This window comes from Entelurus aequoreus, linkage group LG15 (genome assembly GCF_033978785.1).
Source record: "Entelurus aequoreus isolate RoL-2023_Sb linkage group LG15, RoL_Eaeq_v1.1, whole genome shotgun sequence".
NCBI classification, from domain to species: Eukaryota; Metazoa; Chordata; class Actinopteri; order Syngnathiformes; family Syngnathidae; genus Entelurus; species Entelurus aequoreus.
In genome coordinates, this window is record NC_084745.1 from 54,678,608 (window position 1) to 54,686,311 (window position 7,704).

Below are 7,704 nucleotides of genomic sequence, written 5' to 3' on the forward strand. Positions count from 1 at the left end.
GTTTTTTATGATATTGTTTTGTTTGTTTTATGCCTTTTTTTGTCATAGAAAACTTTGTTTTTGTTGTTGTTTTTTTTTTGGGGGTTGGGGGCGGCACACACACACACACACACACACACACACACACACACACACACACACACACACACACACACACACACACACACACACACACACAAAATGCTATATTTTACCAAACAATATTTCAAGGTGAAATATTTGATGTGAAGTAATTGGAGCTTTAAGAAGGTCAATAATTCATAACATTGATTTTGATTTATTATTATTTTTGGAGAAATTACAGCTATAAAAAAATTAAAAAAAATCCACAAAAATTCTTAAGTATCCTAAAGTGTTAAAAATAGGTATTTATTTTTTAATTAAAAAAAATATATATTTTAATTTTTTTAATTATACATTTTTATACAAGTTTTTGTTTGTTTTATGTCCTTTTTGTCACAGATTTTTAACAGCAAACACACAAAATATGCAAAATTTTCTCCCCAAATTTTTCAAAGTGTAATATTTGATGTGAAGTAATTGGAGCCTAAAATACGTCAATAATTTATAACATTGATTTTGATTCATCATTATTTTTTTGAGCAATGGGAGTTTTTTGTTTAGTTAAATCCCACTAAAATTATAAGAGATCCAAAAGTGTTAAAATTAAGTCATACATTTTTTTTTTCCACTTTCAACACTTAAATCGATCAACTTCAACATCTGTCGATTATACATTTTTGTTTTTTATGATTGTTTTATTTGTGTCATACCTTTTTTGTCATAGAAAATATCGTTTTTTAATGGAAAACACATAATATTTTACACAATATTTTACCAAAACTATATTTCAAGGTGAAATATTTGATGTAAAAGTAATTGGAGCTTTTATTAGGTCAATAATCACAACATTGATTTTGATTCATTATTATTTTTTGAGCAATGACAGTTTTTTGTTTAGTTAAATCACACTAAAATTCTAAAGGATCCCAAAGTGTTAAATTAAGTCATACATTTTTTTTTTTTTTTAACTTTCAACTCATAAGTCGATCAACTTCAACATCTATCCCTCAATTATACATTTTTGTTTTTTATGATTTTGTTGTTGGGGGGGGGGGGGGGGGGGAATGGGACGGGACACACATAATATGCAATATTTTACCAAACTATATTTCAAGGTGAAATTTTGATGTGAAGTAATTGGAGCTTTAAGGTCAATAATTCATAACATTGATTTTGATTTATTATTATTTTTGGAGAAATTACAGCTATAAAAAAAAAAAAATCCACAAAAATTCTTAAGGATCCAAAAGTGTTAAAAATAGGTATTATTTTAAAAAAAATATTTTTTTTTATTTAAATTTTTTTAATTATACATTTTTATATATTTTTTTGTTTGTTTTATGTCCTTTTTGTCACAGATTTTTAACAGCAAACACACAAAATATGCAACATTTTCTCCCCAAATTTTTCAAAGTGTAATATTTGATGTGAAGTAATTGGAGCCTAAAATACGTCAATAATTTATAACATTGATTATGATTCATCATTATTTTTTTGAGCAATGACAATTTTTTGTTTAGTTAAATCCCACTAAAATGATAAGAGATCCAAAAGTGTTAAAATTAAGTCATACATTTTTTTTTTTCACTTTCAACACTTAAATCGATCAACCTCAACATCTGTCGATTATACATTTTTGTTTTTTATGATTGTTTTGTTTGTGTCATACCTTTTTTGTCATAGAAAACTTCGTTTTTTTGGGGGGGGAAACACATAATATTTTACACAATATTTTACCAAACTATATTTCAATGTGAAATATTTGATGTGAAGTAATTGCAGCCTTAAATAGGTCAAACATTCATAACATTGATTTTGATTCATTATTATTTTTTGAGCAATGACAGTTTTTTTCTTTAATTAAATCCCACAACAATTCTAAGAGATCCAAAAGCGTTAAAATTAAGTCATACATTATTTTTCTGATTTTTAAAATTTTTTTTTACTTTCAACACTTAAATCGATCAATTCCAACATCTATCCGTCGATTATGAATTTTTTTTTTTAATGATTTTGTTTAATTTGTTTTATACCTTTTTTGTCATAGAAAACTTAGTTTTTTCGATGGAAAACACATAATGTGCAATATTTTACCAAACTATATTTCAAGGTGAAATATTTGATGTGAAGTAATTGGAGCTTTAAGAAGGTCAATAATTCATAACATTGATTTTGATTTTTTTTTTTAAATCCACAAAAATTCTTAAAGATCCAAAAGTGTTAAAAATAGGTATTTATTTTTTTAATTAAAAAAAAAAATTATTTTAATTTTTTTAATTGTACATTTTTATATATTTTTTTGTTTGTTTTTAATGTGCAATATTTTACCAAACTATATTTCAAGGTGAAATATTTGATGTGAAGTAATTGGAGCTTTAAGAAGGTCAATAATTCATAACATTGATTTTGATTTATTTTTTTTATTTTTAAAAATCCACAAAAATTCTTAAGGATCCAAAAGTGTTAAAAATAGGTATTTATTTAAAAAAAAAATTTTTTTTTATTATTTAAATTTTTTTACTTATACATTTTTATATATTTTTTTGTTTGTTTTTAATGTGCAATATTTGACCAAACTATATTTCAATGTGAAATATTTGATGTGAAGTAATTGGAGCTTTAAGAAGGTCAATAATTCAAAACATTGATTTTGATAGATTTTTTTTTTTTTTTTAAATTCACAAAAATTCTTAAGGATCCAAAAGTGTTAAAAATAGGTATTTATTTTAAAAAAAAATTTTTTTAAAAATTATTTTAATTTTTTTAATTTTACATTTTTATATATTTTTTTGTTTGTTTTTAATGTGCAATATTTTACCAAACTATATTTCAAGGTGAAATATTTGATGTGAAGTAATTGGAGCTTTAAGAAGGTCAATAATTCATAACATTGATTTTGATTTATTTTTTTAATTTTTAAAAATCCACAAAAATTCGTAAGGATCCAAAAGTGTTAAAAATAGGTATTTATTTTATTATTATTTTTTTTTTATTATTTAAATTTTTTTAATTATGCATTTTTATATATTTTTTTCTTTGTTTTTAATGTGCAATATTTGACCAAACTATATTTCAATGTGAAATATTTGATGTGAAGTAATTGGAGCTTTAGGAAGGTCAATAATTCATAACATTGATTTTGATAGATTTTTTTTTTTTTTTTAAATCCACAAAAATTCTTAAGGATCCAAAAGTGTTAAAAATAGGTATTTATTTTTTTAATTAAAAAATTATTTTTTTTTTAATTTTTTTAATTTTACATTTTTATATATTTTTTTTGTTTGTTTTTAATGTGCAATAATTTACCAAACTATATTTCAAGGTGAAATATTTGATGTGAAGTAATTGGAGCTTTAAGAAGGTCAATAATTCATAACATTGATTTTGATTTATTTATTTATTTATTTATTTTTAAATCCACAAAAATTCTTAAGGATCCAAAAGTGTTAAAAATAGGTATTTATTTTTTTTAATTTTTTTAAAAATTATTTTAATTTTTTAAATTTTACATTTTTATATATTTTTTTGTTTGTTTTTAATGTGCAATAATTTACCAAACTATATTTCAAGGTGAAATATTTGATGTGAAGTAATTGGAGCTTTAAGAAGGTCAATAATTCATAACATTGATTTTGATTGATTGATTTTTTTTTTTTTAAATCCACAAAAATTCTTAAGGATCCAAAAGTGTTAAAAATAGGTATTTATTTAAAAAAAAAATTTTTTTTAATTATTTTAATTTTTTTAATTTTACATTTTTATATATTTTTTTGTTTGTTTTTAATGTGCAATAATTTACCAAAGTATATTTCAAGGTGAAATATTTGATGTGAAGTAATTGGAGCTTTAAGAAGGTCAATAATTCATAACATTGATTTTGATTTATTTTTTTTATTTTTAAAAATCCACAAAAATTCTTAAGGATCCAAAAGTGTTAAAAATAGGTATTTCTTTTTAAAAAAATTTTTTTAAATTATTTTAATTTTTTTAATTGTACATTTTTATATATTTTTTTGCTAGTTTTTAATGTGCAATATTTTACCAAACTATATTTCAAGGTGAAATATTTGATGTGAAGTAATTGGAGCTTTAAGAAGGTCAATAATTCATAAGATTGATTTTGATTTATTATTATTATTTTTTTTTTAAATCCACAAAAATTCTTAAGGATCCAAAAGTGTTAAAAATAGGTATTTATTTTTTAAATTTTTTTTAAATTATTTTAATTTTTTTAATTGTACATTTTTATATATTTTTTTGTTTGTTTTTAATGTGCAATATTTGACCAAACTATATTTCAAGGTGAAATATTTGATGTGAAGTAATTGGAGCTTTAAGAAGGTCAATAATTCATAACATTGATTTTGATTTATTTATTTATTTTTTAAAAATCCACAAAAATTCTTAAGGATCCAAAAGTGTTAAAAATAGGTATTTATTTTTTTTAAATTTTTTTTAAAATTATTTTAATTGTACATTTTTATATATTTTTTTGTTTGTTTTTAATGTGCAATATTTGACCAAACTATATTTCAAGGTGAAATATTTGATGTGAAGTAATTGGAGCTTTAAGAAGGTCAATAATTCATAACATTGATTTTGATTGATTGATTTTTTTTTTTTTAAATCCACAAAAATTCTTAAGGATCCAAAAGTGTTAAAAATAGGTATTTATTTAAAAAAATTTTTTTTTTAATTATTTTAATTTTTTTAATTTTACATTTTTATATATTTTTTTGTTTGTTTTTAATGTGCAATAATTTACCAAAGTATATTTCAAGGTGAAATATTTGATGTGAAGTAATTGGAGCTTTAAGAAGGTCAATAATTCATAACATTGATTTTGATTTATTTTTTTTATTTTTAAAAATCCACAAAAATTCTTAAGGATCCAAAAGTGTTAAAAATAGGTATTTCTTTTAAAAAAAAATTTTTTAAATTATTTTAATTTTTTTAATTGTACATTTTTATATATTTTTTTGCTAGTTTTTAATGTGCAATATTTTACCAAACTATATTTCAAGGTGAAATATTTGATGTGAAGTAATTGGAGCTTTAAGAAGGTCAATAGTTCATAAGATTGATTTTGATTTATTTTATTTTTTTTTTTAAATCCACAAAAATTCTTAAGGATCCAAAAGTGTTCAAAATAGGTATTTATTTTTTAAATTTTTTTTAAATTATTTTAATTTTTTTAATTGTACATTTTTATATATTTTTTTGTTTGTTTTTAATGTGCAATATTTGACCAAACTATATTTCAAGGTGAAATATTTGATGTGAAGTAATTGGAGCTTTAAGAAGGTCAATAATTCATAACATTGATTTTGATTGATTTATTTATTTTTTAAAAATCCACAAAAATTCTTAAGGATCCAAAAGTGTTAAAAATAGGTATTTATTTTTTTTTTAAATTTTTTTTAAAATTATTTTAATTGTACATTTTTATATATTTTTTTGTTTGTTTTTAATGTGCAATATTTGACCAAACTATATTTCAAGGTGAAATATTTGATGTGAAGTAATTGGAGCTTTAATAAGGTCAATAATTCATAACATTGATTTTGATTTATTTATTTATTTTTTTAAATCCACAAAAATTCTTAAGGATCCAAAAGTGTTAAAAATAGGTATTTATTTTTAAAAAATTTTTTTTAATTATTTTAATTGTACATTTTTATATATTTTTTTGTTTGTTTTTAATGTGCAATATTTGACCAAACTATATTTCAAGGTGAAATATTTGATGTGAAGTAATTGGAGCCTTAAATATGTCAATAATTCATACCAACATTGATTTTGATTCATTATTATTTTTGGAGCAATGGCAGTTTTAAAGGAAAGATAACAGCCTGCATGGCAGCTTTGTGTTATTACTGAACATTGCAACTTTTTTTATGTTACATTTCACCTGTTTGCTCTTTTATTCCACGTTTTAAAAATGTGACGTGGGTCTTTAAAAAGTAGCTGCGGGCCGCACTTTGGACACCGACGATGCTCTTACTTTCTCTCCTCCTAATTCCCAATGAAGACCTGAGGAGCACCACTTTATGTTGGTGATGGAGACTAAGCCGACATTCCAGTGTGGGAGCTTCAGGGGCGTGGAGAGGATGCTGGTCCAGTAAAAGGCTCTCCTTTGTTGGAACCCAGGGAGAAGTGATGGATTGTTCTGGAAGGGCGTCTGAGGCGTGATAGGATGTGAGGGATTCTTCTCAAGGTGGCCTCCAAATGAGGACACTTATCTGCGACAGTGGCAGCGTGGGCTGGCAGAGGAGTCCCATTGTCTCGTTGTGGGAGATTCATGTGGGCACCGCGGGCCACTTGGCGGCCATCTTTGTGCGGCGGCTCCACTCTCACGGACACGGCCGGTGATCTACGCAAAAGGTATGCTCACGTATCACAAACTACCACCTCTGCAATAATAACATCTAAACTTTTCTTACGTCGCGTGTCAATGATTCAATTCGAATCATAATTCCATGTTACCGGAACCATTCAGGGGCAATATTCATTTTTTCATATCGATGCACTGGATGCTCCCTCCTATTGCAAGTCTTGGGGGTTCTAGGTTCTATTTTTTTTCCTGGCCCCAAACTGAGCCCCCTCTACCTCTTACGTGGCGACCCACCAGTGTTCCCGTTCCGTCACCCTGAACAACGTTACCGGTAGTCTGCTCTTGAACAGGTTTGTGCTGAAAACGACATTTTGTTGTACCTTTAAGTGAAATGACAACAAAGTGCTATCCTATCGTGTATTATTTGAACACGTTAGCCCGAATAAAATTTCTGCTCCTTTTTTCAATGTTCAAGACGCGTTCAATACAAGTACAGTAACCGACATTTCAACTGCACATTTAACTGCTACTTTCGTTTTTCAAAATAAAATGCAATATTAATTTCAAAAAGAGCAACCAGCGTCTCTTCGGGTTAAAATTAGTTTCTTCGACCTGCTACTGCTCTCATTTGAATGAACAGCTACGATAGCAGAGAGAAGCCACAACAAATACAAATGTCACAACCCAACAACGACAATAAAATAAGGCCACAACGTAGCAACATAAAGCCACAACACAATGACTTTCAGCTATAGCACAATTGCAAAAGTGACTCAAACACCACAACCCAACAACAACAATAACATAAAGCCACGACACAACGACTTTCAGCTATAGCACGATTGCAAAAGTCACAACAAATACAAACACCACAACCCAACAACAACAATAACATAAAGCCACAACACAACGACTTTCAGCTATAGCACAATTGCAAAAGTCACGACAAATACAAACAATTTATTTCCATAGTTAAATAAGAATAACAGGGCAAATTAATGTTACACAGCCGTTATTTCCTGCCACTAAACCTGCAGAAAATAGTTCTTCCCAGGTTTCTCTATGTTTACATTTTTACACTTTTGCACTATTTTCTTTCCTTTCTGCCTTGATAGCTGAGGGATTATAATCACAGGAAGTTACATTTCTAATCAAATATATTTCCCATAAGTCATAAAAAATGTCAATAATTATCGATATCGACCAATATAATAATAATATTTAAACAATTACTGCATAACAACAATTATTTTCTACAGTTAAATAAGAATAACGAGGCAAATTAATGTTACACAGCCGTTATTTCC